The sequence below is a fragment of the Mastomys coucha genome, unplaced genomic scaffold (genome assembly GCF_008632895.1).
Source record: "Mastomys coucha isolate ucsf_1 unplaced genomic scaffold, UCSF_Mcou_1 pScaffold18, whole genome shotgun sequence".
Taxonomy (NCBI): domain Eukaryota; kingdom Metazoa; phylum Chordata; class Mammalia; order Rodentia; family Muridae; genus Mastomys; species Mastomys coucha.
In genome coordinates, this window is record NW_022196900.1 from 3,152,096 (window position 1) to 3,170,607 (window position 18,512).

The 18,512-nt window shown below is 44.6% G+C and overlaps 1 protein-coding gene across 3 annotated transcripts in view; it reads left to right on the forward strand.

The window, feature by feature from the left end:
- Window positions 1-18,512, forward strand: part of Ubap1 (ubiquitin associated protein 1) — a 71,923-nt gene that overhangs the window by 1,299 nt on the left and 52,112 nt on the right. The gene's annotated exons all lie outside the window — the stretch shown is intronic.

Here is an 18,512-nt window from a genome sequence, read left to right on the forward strand (position 1 = left end):
GAAATCTGCCTGCCTCTGCCTCCCAAGTGCTGGGATTAAAGGTGTGCGCCACCACTGCCCAGCTGAAGGCCTTTCTTATGCTAAGCAAGTTCTTTACCACTCTGCTATGCCCTCAGCTTTACAATAACTTTTGAGTGCTACTAATCAAACCTAAGTCTTCTTGCATGGAAAATGCTAGCACTGAGCTATATAACCCCAACTCCCCCCCCCCACTTTTTTTTTTAACCTTTTGTTTTTCTTCCCCATTCTTCTTTATTTTTCCTCCCCCTAACCCTACTCTCTAGCTCAAGTGAGCCAATGATGATCTTGAACTTTTTTTTTTTTAATTTGGTTTTTGTCAAGACAGGGTTTCTCTGTGTAGCCTTGGCTGTCCTGGAACTCACTCTGTAGACCAGGCTGTCCTCGAACTCAGAAATCCACCTGCCTCTGCCTCCCAAGTGCTGGGATTAAAGCTCGAGTCACCACCGCCTGGCGATCTGGAACTTTTGATCTCTTTTATTTGTGACTCTATTGCTGCTGTGTGCTAGGCAAGCTCTCCTCTAACTGAGCTAACGTTCCTTGTGTTTGCTTTGTCTTGTTGTTAGACAGGCTTGTACTGTGGGCTGGGTGGGCCTTGGACTTCTGATACTGCCTTGGCTTCAGTTTCCTGTGAACTGGGGTTACAGACATGGCCCATCCAGCTTGGCTTTTCTTCCTTAAGAAGTACTGTTTTTGTTTCCCCAGCTAGCTTTAAACTTCCCATCCTTCTATCTCAGCATCCCAAAGTAACTATGGTTACAAGTATGGACCACAAAGCTTGGCTCCTACAATCCATGTGTACAGAAGTCTGTATATCTTCCATGTGTATTTTTTTCATGTGTGTGGGTAAATGCATGAATAGACACAAGGTGGTATATATGCACACTGTAGTGGTTTGAATAAGAATGACCCCCCCCTTCCCCGTAGGCTTTGAATGCTTGGTCCCTAGTGGGAAGGATTATGAGGTGTGGCCTTGTAGGGGGAAGGTGTGTGTTGGTAGTGGGCTTTGAGGTTTCAAAAACCCAAGCCAGGCCCAGTCTTAGTGTCAACTACAACTCAGTTCCACACTTGCCTTGTTTCCTGCCATGGTGGTCACCAACTCACCTTCTAAAACTGTAAGCAACCCCCCAATTAAATGCTTTTTAAAAATAAGTTTCCTTATGGTGTCTACTCACAGAATGGAAACATAAATAATTAATTTGTGTATGTGCCTACATAAAAAGGCCCAAGGTTGATGTTGGAAATGATCTTCCATCGCTCTTCTACCTTATTCAGTGAGACAGGGTCTCAGTCAAGCCCAGGGATTGCTCTCTATGGCTAGTCTCACTAGCTAGCTTGGTCTGTATGAAAATAAGACTTTTGGGCTAGAGAGATGGTTTTGCAGTTAAGAGCACTGGCTGATCTTCCAGAGGTCCTGAGTTCAATTCCCAGCAACCATATGATGGTTCATAATCATGTGTAATGGGATCTGATGTCCTCTCCTGGCACACAAGTACCGTTTTAGCCACACGGTGGTGGGGCACGCCTTTAATCCCGGCACTTGGGAGGCAGAGGCAAGCGGATTTCTGAGTTCGAGGCCATCCTGGTCTACAGAGTGAGTTCCAGGACAGCCAGGGCTATGCGGAGAAACCCTGTCTCGAAAAACCAAAAAGAAAAAAAAGAAAAAAGAAAATGCCCTCCATATGCCCATAGGAAGCGGCACTATTCAGAGGTATGGTCTTGTAGTAGGTATGGCTTTAGGAGGAAGTATGTTACTGGAAGTGGGCTTTGAGGTCTCAGATGCTCAAGCCAGGCCCAGAGTCCGAGTCTCACTCCCTTCCTGTTGTCTGCCGATCTGGATGTAGAACTCTCAGCTACTTACTTCTTCAGCACCATGTCTGCCTCTGTGCTGCCATGTTCCCTGAGATCACAATAATGGACGGTAAGCTAGCCCCGATTCAATGTTTTCCTTCTAAGAGCTGCTGTGGGCATGGTGTCTCTTCACAGCAATACAAACCCTAACTAATACTACATATCTTATATATATACATATTATATTTTAATATACATATCCCAATTCTATATATTGTACTGAGAAAGAAGATCCTTCCGTTCTTTCTTATTCCAACTGAATGAGTCTAAGGTAGTGGTAGCAGAATTAGGAAAGGTGCCATGGGGGGCTAGAGTGATGGCTCAGTAGTTAAGAGCACTGTTGCCTCATCCAGAGGTCCTGAGTTCAATTCAGCACCCACATGGCAGCTTTCAACTGTCTGTGACTCCAGTTCCCGGACACCTGACACACTGTTCTTGGGTACTGCACACAAGCAGAAGCAACATCATGCAGTTGAAACATCCATCAGTATAAGATTAAAGATAAATGAAAAGGTACCATATCCAATGAACAAGAAGGGAGAAAGCAGAGCAAACAAAACAAACATCAATGAAATGTTCTTTGAACCCATAGTCTCAACAGAGGTCCCAAGTCCTGGGTTAGGATTCCAAGATATGTATCCGCATACACCAAGACATCTGGAATATCAGAGTCCGTCTTCAGTGTACAAAGTCTAAGCCATTAGTTTACGGCAAAGACAGTTCTGTTGGCAAAATGAAATAAACAAATAAATGACATCGTCCTGTTCCTTTTCTCCAAAAAGAAGAGAAGAAAAACTTGACCCCTAAGGTGTCTGTGGTCTGTCTCAGAAAATTTCATATAAACATGAATGTAGAAGCAACACCATCAAAGGAGGCCTGTCCCGTGAGCTAGGCACGGTGGCAAAGCCTTTAATCCCTGTACTTGGTAGGTGTTTTTTGGTTAGAAAGTACATTTGGTTTCTATTCTAACTCAAACAGTAGCTGGGTCTTTCCCTCCTGGCTTCAGTCAGACTTCATAATCTTACTCCATTAGCTAGTAAGAGAAACACAGACAGGAAGTGAAGGGAGGAGGGAGGGCTTACTGTTCTGGGCCACCACATTCCTAGAATAGGCAGTGAACCTTTATGGAAACTAAGATTTACTAGGCAAAGAGTATTACAACATTTGTATAAATATCTTACAAGGCAAAAGAGGTAAAAAGATTTTAATGCCTTGTCATAAACACAAGGTTTATAGTACTTGAAAGATTCCTGTTCTTTCTTTTTTTTTAAAGATTTATTTTATTTTATGTGTATGAGTACACTGTAGCTGTACAGATGACCATGAGCTATCATGTGTGTGGCTGCTGGGAATTGAACTGAGGACCTCTGCTGCCCTGCTCAATCTGGCCCCACTCTCTCCGGCGTAATTCACTATAGCTGTCTTCAGACGAACCAGAAGAGGGCGTCAGATCTCATTACGGGTGGTAGTGAGCCACCATGTGGTTGCTGGGATCCGAACTCAGGACCTTCGGAACAGCAGTCAGTGCTCTTATCCGCTGAGCCGTCTTGCCAGCCCTCCTGTTATTTCTTACATGATTCAGAGACTTTAGAGGTCTTTGAGGCACAGGAATGTAATTATTTGTCCACCTTGAGAATACTTCTGAGACCCAAGGGCACAGCATATTTAAGGTGAATGAATGGAGCTGGGTTTTGTGGCACTTTCCTGTAATTTCCGCACTTTGGAGGCCAAGCAGGAAGGTCAGTATTTGAGGTAAGCCTGGCTAGCTAAGGAGATTCTGTCTTAAAGTAATCTAAACAGACAAACAATGGCAAGAGTCTGTCTCCCAGAATTCTGGAGGCAAAGGCAGGGAGATTAGAAACTCAAGATCATCCTTGGCTACATGGTAAATTAGAAGCCAGTTTGGGCTAAGTAACACCCTGAGGACATGCCAGAGACCTGGGAGGAAGAGAGGCCCCAGAGGGTTTAAGGGGGCAACTTTAGCTGAGATTCTTAGCAGTGGGAGCTATGGATCCTGAAGTGGTCACTTCCTGTAGCCAGGCAGAACTTCCAGTGGAAGGACAAGGACAGCAATCCAGCCACAAATCCTTAACCCAAAATGTGTCCTGCCTACAAGATGTACAGGGACAAAGATGGAGCAGAGACAGCGGGAATGGCCAATAACTGCCGCAAATTGAGACCCATCCCACGGGCAAGAACCAATCCCCGACACTATTAATGATACTTTGTTATGCCTGCAGACAGGAACCTAGCATAACTGTCCTTTGAGAGGCTCCACCCAGCAATCAATGGAAAGAGATGCAGTGGAAAGAGATGGAAAGAGCCAAACATTACATGGAGCTCGGCGAGTTGAGGGCTTGGGGAGTCAGAAGAGCTGAGAGAAAGATTTGGGGATCCAAAGTAGACAGAGACTCCACAGGAAGACCAACAGAATCAACTGACCTGGACCCTTTGTGAGTTCAGAGACTGAATCACCAACCAAAGAGCAAGCACGGGCTGGACCTAGGCCCCCTCCACATATGCAACAGATGAGCAACTTTGTCTTCATGCGGGTCTCCCAAGCAACTGGAGCAGGGGTTGGCCCTGAGTCTGTCATCTGCCTGTGGGTGCTGCACCCCCTAAATGGACAACCTTGTCTGACCTCGGTGGGAGAGGACAAGTCTCCCGCAGAGACTTGATGTGCAGGGGGTGGGAGTGGGTGCCATTTGTGAGGGGGACTTCTCAAAACAGAAGGGAAAAGGGGAATGGGGGAGGACATTTGTGAGGGGGGATACTGGGAAGAGAGCAAGGGCTGATACTGGGTTGTAAAGGGAATAAATTTAATAAAAAAATTAGTGTAAATAAATAAATTAATGATTAACAAAATGGCCAGACAGTGGTGGAGCACTCCTTTAATCCCAGCACTTGGGAGGCAGAGGCAGGCGGATTTCTGAGTTGGAGGCCAGCCTGGTCTACAGAGTGAGTTCCAGGACAGCCAGGGCTATACAGAGAAACCCTGTCTCAAAAATAACAACAACAACAAAAAACAAAACAAAAAAATTAATAAAATGGAAAGAGCTGGAGATGTGACTTGGTGGAGCCCGTGCCCAGTACCCCAAACCCTGAGTTCTGTCTTCAGCACTGGAGAAGCAAAGCAAAACAAAACCCAAAACAACAAAGAGCAGATTGGCAGGGATGGCTGCCAAGCCTGCCAGACAACCCCCACAGCTCAGTCCCGCAGGCTCCTATCAAATGAACCAGAACCTGAGCCCGCGACCTCTGGTCTGTAGAAGTGTAAGGGCTACAGCACTGAACATCTGGGTGGGAAAAACAACTGTTTTTTCTTTTAATATTTTCCTAGTATTCTTGATGTTTTTCCTCTTTATTCAGAACCGGAAATATTTTACTCCCCAACATCAACTCTTTTGAAAGTACAGATTATATTTATGTATGACTTGGAACAACACACACTGGTAGGATTTATAAGTGCATACAATTACAGTTGGTATTATTTTCTTTCAGTGTGAGGGACCCAGCGCAGGACATCCATGCACACTAAGCAAACACTGTGCCAGTGAGCTAAACCCAGCCCAGCTCTTCTGGGTGAGTTATTGAAGTTCCTTGTTTGCTCACTCTCCTGCCTGCTAATCTCTCCGTTATGTGAGAAAATGAAAAGATAAAACTTTCATCCTCTTTGTTTGCTCATTTGTTGTGTTTGTTTGAGAAAGGGCCCTTATTCAAGATCCAGACTCGTATAAAACAAAACAAGGCCCAATGAGAAGCGCCAGCAGGTAAAGGCACTTGCCATAGGAGCCTGGCGACCTACATGGTAGGGTAGAACTGACTTCCACACAAATACTTTGACATGTGCTCTTGAACACCCACACATTCACACACACGTACTACCAATGGTTGAGGAATATTCTAAGGGTTTCATATTTTGTAGGACAGTCTTTTTCTTTCTTTTGTTTTAATCACATATGCCTCTAGCCATGACATCTTTATTGTTATAATGTGAAAGCTGCCATGTTGACTCTGTGGATCTACGATATCAGTCTTCAAAATGTTTTTCTATCAGAGAAATATATTTCCTAAAAATGGGGATGTAAAGGCAAGATAGCCCAGTGAGTAAAAGTACTTGCCACCAAGCCTGATGACCTGCATTTCAACCCCGGGACCCGAATGGCAGAAGGGCCTGCTGAGTCCTTCAAGTTGTCCTCAGGTTTCCATATACACACTGCGGCACTCACAAATAGATAAACTAATAGTTTAATCTAAAAATGCGCATGTAAAGCTGAGGCTGTTGGTTCACTCCTGCAATCCCAGCATCAGTGGAAGCGGGAGCAAGAAGAGATTGAGGCCAGTCTGAGCTATAGGAGACTTTGTCCCCCCAAAAAGACAAAAATAAAAACAAAAAAAAAAAATGGTATATATATCCAGTAAAGATGGCAGACACCAGTACTGAAATCCCAGGACTGGAGAAGAATAGAGTTCAGATATTGAATGCCAGCCTCTTACATAGGGAGTAAGAGACCAGGCTGGGCTATGTGAGATCCTGTCTCTAAAATAAATAAATAGATGGATAAATAAATAAATAAATAAATAAGTGGTGAGTGTACAGATGAGTTTTGAGTTTGAGTCAATTCTCCATGTCTTTAAACCAGTGGTAGTACTTGTTCATAACATTTTCCTGAATTAGCTGGTGCTTGTCCAACCACAACACTGAATTCTGCATCAAAGGTGGAGGATAGTGTGATCCCCTTTTTTTCTGTCTTCTGTTGCTATAGCCACATCCACTGTGAGGATCAGGGAGCCATACCCTGCTTTGCTTTTTCTGCCTACCACACATTAACTCTGAGGAATCCCTACCCACAACAGGGACAAGTCACCCAGAGATCTGTAGAAGGCCTGTGCTTACCTGTGAGGGTCAGGCATGTAGCCCACCACAGGCCTAGCCTCTTGGAGCCTGTGTTTATCTCAGGGGAACAACATAACAGGCAAACAAAAATCCCTATTGTTGGCTTTTGACTATCTGTCTTTTTCAGCATACTAGCAAACTTCCGGCCTTAGGAATGCCCCCTCCCTTTTTTTTTTTTTTTTTTTGGTCTTTTGAGACAGGGTTTCTCTGTGTATCCCTGGCTGTTCTAGAACTCACTCTATAGACCAGGCTGACCTGGAACTCAGAAATCCGCCTGCCTCTGCCTCCCAAGTGCTGGGATTAAAGGCGTGCTCCACCACTGCCCGGCGATCTATTCTGTATCTAATCTGTGTCTACATCTGTGTGTTCGTCGTCTGTAAAGGGATCTCTGCATTCTAGACAAGGCCATGTCAATCGCCACTATGTAGGAGAAGCACAGTTTCTTCTTGGTCATCAGGATCTGTCACCCTAGCTAACACAGTGACTCCCTTATTTTCCTCTTGATTCTGTGGCAGTCTTAACTCCCAGTTCAATGGAATCATTGTTGTGTCTCCTATAAACACCCTGTTTCTGGACAAGCCGAGCAGGAGGGAACAGAAAGAAATATAGTTCTGGTGGGCGACTAACGGGTCACTGTCATTTCTATTCTTTGATTCCTAGAGTGGTGGCTATCCCATCATGTATCAGATGCCGATTTAAAGCATGTAGGGCTGCCTGCAGAAGATTCTGTACAAAGTTCTAGTGTTACAAGACACATATCCAGAAGTGAGAGTACTAGATCAGAATCAGATGCCACTATTGTTTTTCTCTCTCACTCTTTTTCCCCTTCCCTTTCTCCCTCTTGCTCTTCCCCCCCCCCCCCCGCCCTCCCACTCCAGCCCCATTCGTTCCGGCCCATAGGTTCGTTATTTGTTTCTCATTACAAATGGTTGTGAGCAATCATGTGGTTCCGGGATTTTGATCTCATGACCTCCAGAAGAGCAGTTGGTGCTCTTACCCACTGAGCCATCTCACCAGCCCAGATGCCATCACTGTTAGAAGCACTTCACTTGGGCCTGCACGTGCCCAGTGGGGTAACTGCAAGTGGGACAAAAGCTGGTATATCTACTTTTATTTTGTGTCTGTCTTTTTTTTTTTTATGTCTGACTTTGGGTCAGATTCTTTCTTGTCCATCTCTTTATTTAGATATGCTATTTAAGAAGTGTTCATGGGGGTGCTGGCGAGATGGCTCAGGGGAGATGGCTCAGGGGGTAAGAGCACTTACTGCTCTTCAGAAGGTCCTGAGTTCAAATCCCAGCAACCACATGGTGGCTCACAACCACCTGTAATAAAAGCTGATGCCCTCTTCTGGTGCATCTGAAGTCAGCTACAGTGTACTTATGTATAATAATAAATAAATCTTTGGGCCTGAGTGAGCGGGGCCGACCAGAGCGAGCAGAGGTCTTAAAAATTCTATTCCCAACAACCACGTGAAGATTCACAACCATCTGTACAGCTACAGTGTACTCACATACATAAAATAAATAAATCTTTAAAAAAAAAAAAGAAGAAGACGTGTTCATGGGCCAGGCAGTGGTGGCGCATGCCTTTAATCCCAGCACTTGAGAGGCAGAGGCAGGCGGATTTCTGAGTTGGAGGCCAGCCTGGTCTACAGAGTGAGTTCCAGGACAGCCAGAGCTACACAGAGGAACCCTGTCTCCAAAAAAAAAAAAAAAGGAGTTCATGGGGGCTGTCACTAGCCTGAACCTACAGAACCAGGCCTGAAATAATGATGAACAAATAATGATGAAATGATGATGGGCTGACACTGCTTCTGTATTCACACTGCTTGCCCACTGCTTGTATCTCTTCCTTATACAACCCAGGAGTTTTGGAAGCACCTTAGAAAGACAAACTTCCAGTCACTACTCCCCTCACTGCTATGGACCCAGCTGCTCTAGCTGCCATTCCTTCTGACATGTGACTTCTGAAACTGTGATCGGAAATAAACTTCTCTTCCCTAAGCCAGGGATTTTTTTTTTAAAGATTTATTTTTATTTCATTTTTTTATGTGTATGAGTACACTGTAGCTGTACAGATGACTGTGAACCATCATGTGTGTGGCTGCTGTTGATCTCAGGACCTCTGCAAGCCCTGCTAGCTCCGCCCCCCCTCCCCTCCCCGCTCTCTCCAGTGTAATTTTCTGCAGCTGTCTTCAGACACACCAGAAGAGAGCGTCCGATCTCATTATGGGTGGTTGTGAGCCACCATGTGGTTGCTGGGATCTGAACTCAAGACCTTCGGAAGAGCAGTCAGTGCTCTTACCCGCTGAGCCATCTCACCAGCCCAAGCCAGGGATTTTTGTCATGGAGATAAGGAAAACAATGTCTTTGAGTTAAGCATGCCCCAAAAGTGTTTCTGTCATTCCTCCTTGTTAAATATCACCTTAAACTAAGCATGTACATGAATGTGCCCATCCACAATACTTCCCTACATGAATAGGCACTGAATACCCCAGTAAAATCTTCACCTTTTCTTTGAGGACAGAATTGCTTTGGAAATAATTTCCATGCACTTTTTCTTTTTCTTTTTTCTTTTTTTTTTTTTTGGTTTTTCGAGAAAGGGTTTCTCTGTGTAGCCCTGGCTGTCCTGGTACTCACTTTGTAGACCATGCTGGCCTCCCAAGTGCTGGGATTAAAGGCATGTGCCACCACTGCCCGGCTCGTGCACTTTTTCTCATTCCCTTATCTCTTAGCTATGTTATCTCTGTCTTTGCACTCACAGTGATGCAAACATACTGTGCTTGGTCATAGCTAAGTTGTGCTTCTAGTATAGGACCATAGTCCCAGTACTAAGCCAACGGTTATAAATGGTTATAAATATTTTTTTTTTTCAAGACAGGGTTTCTCTGTGTAGCCTTGGTTGTCCTGTAACTCACTCTGTAGACCAGGCTGGCCTCGAACTCAGAAATCCGCCTGCCTCTGCCTCCCAAGTGCTGGAATTAAAGGCATGCGCCACCACTGCCCGGCTATAAATATTTTTTTAAAGATTTTTATTTATTATTTTATTTATTTTATGTATATGAGTACACTGTAGCTGTACAGATGGCCATGAGCCTCATGTGTGTGGCTGCTGGGAATTGAACTCAGGACCTCTGCCGGTCCCACTTGCTCTGGCCCGCTCTTTTTGGACACACCCGAGGAGAGCATCAGATTTCATTACAGATGATTGTGTGCCACCATGTGGTTGCTGGGATCCGAACTCAGAACCTTCGGAAGAACAGCTAGCTGAGCCATCTCACCAGCCCGGTTATAAATATTTTAAGAGTGGTTATGCCAACTGTTTTCCAGAAAGAGTGTATCAGTGTTGACCCCCTGACTGTGACTCTAACTACTGGAAGGCTCAGGGAAGCTCCAACATGGTTTCCTCCCACATCTGTGCATTTTCATCTGTCTCCAGTTCAAATTAATCCACATGCCAAAGTAGTTTAGTTGAGGGTAGACTATTATGATCAGCTCATAAGTAACAGGACCCAACTGTGGTTAATGTCATATGGACAAAAGTAATTCTTTGGAGGGTGCAGAAGTATTCAAAGTCATGATAGAAGAGCTGGGCCTCCAGGCCTTAGAAAAGAACAAAAATCAGTTGTGATGGTGAATCCCTAGAATCCAAGCACTCAGAAGGTAGAGAGGTAAGAGGACCAGGAATTTAAGGTCACAAAAGGTGAGTCTGGAGCCAGTCTAGGCTACAGGAGACCTATGACAAAAGAGTGAGGGTGGGGAAGACGTCAAGACACTACCAGACCAGCATCCTCCCCAAGCCTGCTCAACCAGAAGAGGGACCAGAGGCACGATGGCTCAGTGGTACACCTTGCCAGGTGCCCTACCTTGTTTCAGTTGTAGAAATAAACAGTGGGACCCAAAGCAACTCAGGGAAGAAAGGGTTCATTGTGGTCACAAGTCAGAATCACAGGACATCAATCAACAAGGAAGCTAGGGCAGGCACTCACCGGAAGAACTCAGAGGAACTGAAACAGGCACCACGAAGGAACACAGCTCTCTGGCTTGCACCCTAGGGATTGCTCACCCTGATTTCTTATGCCACCTAGGACTACCTATCCACAGGAGACACTGCTGGCAGTGGGCTAAGCTCACACCTCTGTTTTGTTACTTAGCCCTGCAGTGGTGGTGCACGCCTTTAATCCCAGCACTTGGGAGGCAGAGGCAAGCAGATTTCTGAGTTCGAGGCCAGCCAGGTCTACAGGTTCGAGTTCCAAGACAGCCAGGGCTAGACAGAGAAACCCTGACTTTAAAAACCAAAAAAAAAAAAAAAAAGTATTTAGTTGCCCAGCAGTGGTGGCGCACTCCTTTAATCCCAGCACTTGGGAGGCAGAGACAGGCGGATTTCTGAGTTCGAGGCCAGCCTGGTCTGGTCTACAGAGTGAGTTCCAGGACAGCCAGGGCTAAACAGAGAAACCCTGTCTCAAAAAAAAAAAAAAAAAAAAAAGGAAGATACTTAGTTGTGTTTGTATAGCAGGGTGGCAGATGGATATCAGATTCCCTGAGCTTGGAGTTAAAGGCAGCTGTGAGCTGCCTTGTGTGAGTGCTGGGAATTGAACTCACAGTCTTTGCAGTAATAGTACAAGCTCTTAACCACTGAGCCATCTCTCCAGCCCCAAGCCCCCTCACATCAATCATTAATCAAGAAAATGCCCTATAGGCTTGCCCGCAGGCCAGTCTGGTTCAGTTATTTTCTCAACTGAGGCTCCTTCTTCCCATATGACTACCTGTGTCGCGTGGACCAAAGAAGAACAAGAACTAACCTTATAGGTTCCCTGGAACCTATAAGGGAAGGAGACAACGGACTCCTGACTGTTGGTCTCTGACCACCACACAAGTGCAGCGGCTTTTTTTCCCTGCCTTGGTACAGTTGATTGCTAACTGCGCATCATAGATGATTCAGTTGGTCGGAGGTCTTTATAAAGTTGGCAACAACAAAGAGGGAAACTTTCTGTCCTACGGTATATATTGCTGGGAAGAGACACCATGACCATGGCAACTCTTTTAAGCAATCATTTGACTAGGGCTGGCTTACAGTTCAGAGCATGAGTCCTTTACCAAGCACAGCAGCAAGCAGGCAGACCTGGTGCTAGAGAGGAAGCTGAGAATTTTACATCTAGATCGGCAGGCAGCAGGAAGAGGGAAGCACTGGGCCTGGCTTGAGTATCTGAGACCTTAAAGCCCACTCCCAGTGACACACTTCCTCCAACATGGCCACGCTTCCTAATAGTGCCACTCCCTATGGGCATATGGGGGCCGTTTTATTCAAACCACCTCACCTCTCTTGTGTCTATTTGCTTGTGAATGCAGGCATGCCCTTCGTGAACTGGTGAACATGATCCTTATTTTTTTTTTAATTTTTAATTTTTTGTTTTTTCGAGTTCCTTACATTTTTAAATGGTCCTTAAAGATTTAAATCTGTTTCTGTTCATGATCTTTTTAGTGCTTTCTGAAGTCAATTCCCATTCCTGTTCAGTTTCTTTTTGTTGAGGTAAGAATCTAGGATAATGGATTGACTACTAATTCTGTTATAAAATGCAAAAAGGTGATTGGAGAGAAGATAGGTAAATCATGTTCAGTATTCTCTCTTATTTATTTATAGATGTGTTTTTTATGTAGCCCTGGCTGTTCTGAGCTAGCTATGTAGACCAGGCTGGCCTCCAACACATAAAACTTCACCTGCCTCTGTCTCCCAAGTGCTGGGAATAAACCTCGATTTATTCCTACTACCTGTCTTGAAAATAAGAGTTAAAAAAAAAAAATAAAGAAGAAGGAGCAGGGGCAGGGGCAGGGGCAGGGGCAGGGGCAGAAGGAGAAGGAGAAGGAGAAGGAGAAGGAAGAAGGAAGAAGGAAGAAGGAAGAAGGAGAAGGAAGAAGGAAGAAGGAAGAAGGAAGGGAGAAGGGAGAAGGGAGAAGGGAGAAGGAAAGAAGGAGGAGAAGGAAGAGGAGGAGGAGGAGGAAGAGGAGGAGAAGGAGAAGCAGCAGCAGCAGCAGCCATCTCATAGTGGTATCTGGCTTGAGCCTTTGGGAAAATCCCCAGAAAGAAAAATTATCATTGCAATTCAGCAAAGGGGAATCTTGAGCCTCAGAGGCCAGGCAACACAAAACCCAGTGAATAAACGAGAGGCAGGACAAAAAACAAATAGCTGCTCAACCCATTTTTTTCTCTCCCAAAACCCTGGTTCAGGGACACAGTTCATTGTTGTCTGGCATACTGGGATCAATACTAGAAATGGCCCACTATAAATCAAGAAGTTGTCTTAGGCATAGGCCATTATATAAAGGCCTTATATCCCTCTGGATTTTCATAATGTCTTGTAGAAATTTTTAATCTCAGTCTGGAGGTTCTGCCCTGCCTTTGACTGTTTAGTTCCCAGATAAAAGACACGCACAACCTTTATATTTACAATAAGCCTTAATCAGCACTAGTAGAACTGGGCAGATATCTACCCTCTACGCTATTAAAATCTATTTCCTGTTGATAACCCCGGTCTGGGCTGCTCTTAGCTCCAATTGGCCAGCCCTCAGGGCCATGTTATCTTGACTCCTAACCCACAGTGACCTTTTCTTCCTCCTCTCCTTCTTCCTTCCCTCTGGTTCTCCTCCAACGCCCAAGGAAGCCTGCCTATGTCTCTTTTGCCCAGCTATTAGCTGTGGATATCTTTATTCACTGGTCAGAAATAACTTGGGGGCAAGGTCACAAAGGTTACTTGGGTTTTCCTGTACTCTCCTTTCTATTGCAACCAGCTATAGAGGAACCAGAATTAGCACTGGAATACAAGCAGCAAGAGGCCAACCCACCACAAAGCCTCTTTGTCCACAGCCAGAGCCAAGGGGTTGGTCTGATACTAGATACTTCAGGACAGCTGAAGTTATGGGGCACACCTGTACTCTAGCACTTTGGAGAAAAAAACAAGAGGTCTAGGCTAGGCTAGTCACATACCAAGAAAGCCCCCTCCCCAATACACGCAAATACTCCATCTATATTTATCTTTTTGTTTTTGTTTTGTTTTGTTTTTTCGAGACAGGGTTTCTCTGTATAGCCCTGGCTATCCTGGAACTCACTCTGTAGACCAGGCTGGCCTCGAACTCAGAAATCCACCTGCCTCTGCTTCCCAAGTGCTGAGATTAAAGGCATGTGCCACCACTGCCTGGCTATATTTATCAATATGAGTATCTCCTTAGAGCTAATTAGAGACATGTGGAGGGGTGGGGATTGGTTTTATGAGACAGGGTTTCTCTGTGTAGACCTGGCTGTCCTGGAATTCACTCTGTAGACCAGGCTGGCCTTGAACTCAAAATATTGGCCTGCCTCTGCTTCCCAAGTGCTGAGATTAAATGTGTGAGCCGCCACTGCTTGCCATTCTATTACTCTTAACTAATTTGATCGAATCAAAAATCCAACAGTAATCATATCTCAGGTTTCTAGGTCAAGTCTTATTGCTATTGGCTATGTTGTCTAATAGTTTTCCAACTTTTTGAACTTACTATGTAATCCAGGTTGACCTAAAGCTCACAAACTTTCTGTCTTAGCCTCCAAAGTGATGGTTTATCAACCATGTGTGACTGCAGTTGCCAATTAATCTCTCCTCTATTCGACCAGGCAGTAGCAAATTTGAATTCCTTTCTACTCGCCCCAATATTCTGGGTTCCCTAGTGAATCACACACACACACACACACACACACACACACACACACACACACACACACACACACAGAGCTTTATATTTTAATATGCCTTAAACAGCTCAATGGCTGGGCCACTCCCACACCTTCATGTGGCTAACACCTCCCCTCTGATGTTCCTGAGTGATTACTTACTAAAATCTGTCTTCCATTGTTGTGACCCTAGACCCAGTTGCGGGGGAGGGGTGGCAGGGGCTGCTCTTCCCTAGCTCTTACATGTTGGCTGACTCTCTGTCCTGCCTTTTCAGACCTGGCAGCTACTCCTTCCTGCTCCTAGTCTGTTGCCCAGGAATCTTAAAGTCCTACCTCTGTGTCTCTGTCCAGTCATTGGCTACTGGCAACTTTATTTACCAATCAAAACCAACTAGGGGCAGGTCCCTCAGCGTCTTATGTGCAGGCATGCAGATTCCCATGTAATTTTGGGGACTAGATTAACATAATATAAGTAGCATTAGACCAAATCCACAACACTGTGTAATTTTATTTATTTATTTATTTATTTTAAAGATTTATTTATTATTATATGTAAGTACACTATAGTTGTCTTCAGACACACCAGAAGAGGGCATCAGATCTCATTATGGATGGTTGTGAGCCACCATGTGGTTGCTGGGATTTGAACTCAGGACCTTTCGGAATAGCAGTCAGTGCTCTTAACCGCTGAGCCATCTCTCCAGCCCTGCTGTGTAGTTTTAAACAACTTTTTGTTTGTTTTTTGTTTTTTTGAGATAGGGTCTCTCTACATAGTCATGGATGTCCTGGAACTCAATATTCAGACCAGGGTGGCCTCGAACTCACAGAGATCTGCCTGCTTCTGCCTCCTGAGTGTTGGGATTAAGGCGTTCATCACTATGCCCAGTTTAAACAAACAATTTTTTTTGTTGTTGTTGTTTTTCCAAACAGGATTACTCTTTGTAGCCTTCAACTCAGAGATCTGTCTATCTTGACCTTCTGAACGCTGAAATTAAAGACATGCACCGTCGCATCTGGCTAATTTTTAAACTACTAATGAGATTTCATTTGAAGTAGAAAGAACCTATAAGAGAAATTTTCTATTTTATCATGGTTGTAAACACCTATAATCTCAGTATTTGGGAGGCTAAGGCAGAATTACAAAATTCCAGACCAGTCAAGGGTACACAACAAGGCTCTGTCTCAAGTGTAGTAAAGTCACACGCACACATGCATGCACACATACTCAGAGAGAGAGAGAGAGAGAGAGAGAGAGAGAGAGGGAGAGAGAGAGAGAGAGAGGAGAATGTATTCTTCAATCAATTATCCTTAATATACAGGCTAGCTTAGCAAGAGTGGAGTTGCAGGAAAAGACAAAAAATGAAACTAAATTGTGGAAGAAGGCAATGGAATATTACAGTATTTGTGGGAAAGAATGTCAAGTTGCAGCACTTTGCCCAAGCAAGCAGACCTAGTGATTCAGACTGTGTGCTCTTTTTTCCCCTCACTCTTTCTTTCCAAGCTCTTTCCCTTCTGTCCCTCCACCACACTTTGGCTATATGAGGATTAAATTGCTGATGATTTAATTTCTCTAATTACTTGACAGGCCATTTGTACCCTGCTTTGATACATGGGGTCCTGCTCCGCGTCCAGAGAAACTTATGCTGCCCTACCAGGCCTTTCTTTCTTTCTTTCTTCCTTCCTTCCTTCCTTCCTTCCTTCCTTCCTTTCTTTCTTTCTTTCTTTCCTTTTGTTTCTTTTTCTTTTTTTGTAAAGATTTATTTATTTATATGAGTACCCTGTAGCTGTCTTCAGACACACCAAAAAAGGGCATCAGATCCCATTACAGATGGTTGTGAGCCACCATGTGGTTGCTGGGAATTGAACTCAGGACCTCTGGAAGAGCAGTCAGTGCTCTTAACCCTTAAGTCATCTCTCCAGCCCCAGGCCTTTCTTCCTCCTTCACAAATCGCCATCCCATCCCATCTGGCTATGGGTTCCCTGCTGTCAGAGAGAGTGGGGTGGGGAGAGGGAACTCTAGACAGAAATCCTCCTCACCTGCTGTGGTATCCCTGATACCTTAGGGACAGGAAATCATCAGAGGACCATTGGACATCAGCCATCCTTGGCTAGCAACCAACATCCAAGAGTTATATCTGTGTGGAAAGCTACCATGGCTGATGGCTGATGGGTGAGGCGGTTGCCCTCCCAAGGAGACGTCTGTGGTTTTATCTCCTCTCCTCAGACATGACTGAGGCGCAAGGCTGAGTCACTAGGGTAGGCTTGGGGATATTTTTGTTATGTTTAGGTACAAGTTATGAAAGAACTCTGATAGACTTTCAGTGTGTTGATCTGAATAAAATTCATTCTGTGGTGTGAAGAAATCATGAGGAAAACTGAGTACTCAGCGTTATCCGCTAGAATGTGCTGAACTAGAGGCTGCTGGGAAGGGTAAGAACACTGACCTAAATGAGGACATATTTTATTTTATTTCATTTTATTTTTTTGTCCTTGAGCAGGAATTTCCTCTCCTTTTCCTCTACTTTCCAGAATATGAGGAAGGAAGAAACAGCTAGGAAGGAAGGCCAAGAATGGGAAGAGGGTCATTTGAAAGTGTCTTTCTCCTCACCTTTCCTCCTCGTGTCTTGCTGTTCCCTACAGCCGGCCATTTCAATTCGGATCTGCAGCCTAACCCTCCTCCCCTCCAGGCACACTGAGTGCACTCTGTACTGGAATAAGGCACACAATTCCAGTTCAAAGTTCACAGCTGGCTGGGTGCAAAGTTCAGCAGGTGAGGCTTGAACTTAGGTCTCTGCGCATGTTAGGCAAACTCTCTACCACTGAACTACATTCTCAGGCAAACACAGAGCTCGGCTCTGTGCCTTTCAGGTAGAAATCAGAGACAGAGGGACCTCCAGAGAGATGCAGCTCTAACACTTTAATTTATAGGCAAGAGACACTGATTCACATTTCTTCCGAGATGACCGCCCTTTCACCCCAGGTGTAGGAGCCCATGCCTGTGAATTATTAAGAGAACTGTTAGGGCTGGTAAAATGGCTCAGTGGATAAAGGGCACTTACATCCAACCCTGACCTGAACTCAATCCCTACAACCTCTGCGGCAAAAGCGGAGAAGTGATTTCCACAAGATGTCTCTGGTCATGTCCACATGCATATAAAAATAGATAAGGCATAATTAACATCTATTTATATAAGCATATACTTGTATACTTATATGGTATTTGTTTTTGATTTGTTTTTGTTTTGTTTTGTTTTGTTTTTTGTTTTTTCAAGACAGGGTTTTTCTGTGTAGCCCTGGCTGTCCTGGAACTCACTCTGTAGACCAGGCTGACCTCGAGCTCAGAAATCCACCTGCCTCTGCCTCCCAAGTGCTGGGATCAAAGGCATGTGCCACCACTGCCCAGCAACAAAGTATAGCTCCCAAACGCAGGTACAGACTGGGTGGTATTTGTTGTTAAGTATATATTATAAAAATAAATATATTTATAAAAATTAGCTAGATAGATAGCTATTGCACCTCTGGTTCCTTAAAGCCAGGAGTTCCAGAAACACATAGCAAGATTGCTTCAGAAAATTATTTTTTTCTTGAACACAGTAAGTTTTGGTTTTTGTTTTTGTTTTGAAATCATATGTAGCCCAGCCTGGCTGCAAGCTTCTGATCATCCTTCTTCTGTTTCTTGAGTGTTGGGATTGCAGACGTGAACCACCAACTCTCAGTTTTGGTTTGCTTTTTACTATAATAGACAGGCTTTCTTCATGTTGTGCAGGCTGGGCTCAAACTCCTAGGCTCAAACAATTGTCCCACCCCAGCCTCCTGGGAGAGCTGCTGCAACCGTTGTGATATCTTGCCACGCACACTCGTCTACTCCAGTCACATCCAAAATATTGGGGATAAAATCCTGATAAAGGATAAGAGGCAATAAGACTTCAAAAGGAGATCTGTGCCTCCTGGATTTCAGACTAGTAACTGGTATCCCCTACCTCAGACGTGTTTCAGATCAGTCTTTCCAATCATCAACACGGCCTCATAATTAGGCATAAAGCTACCC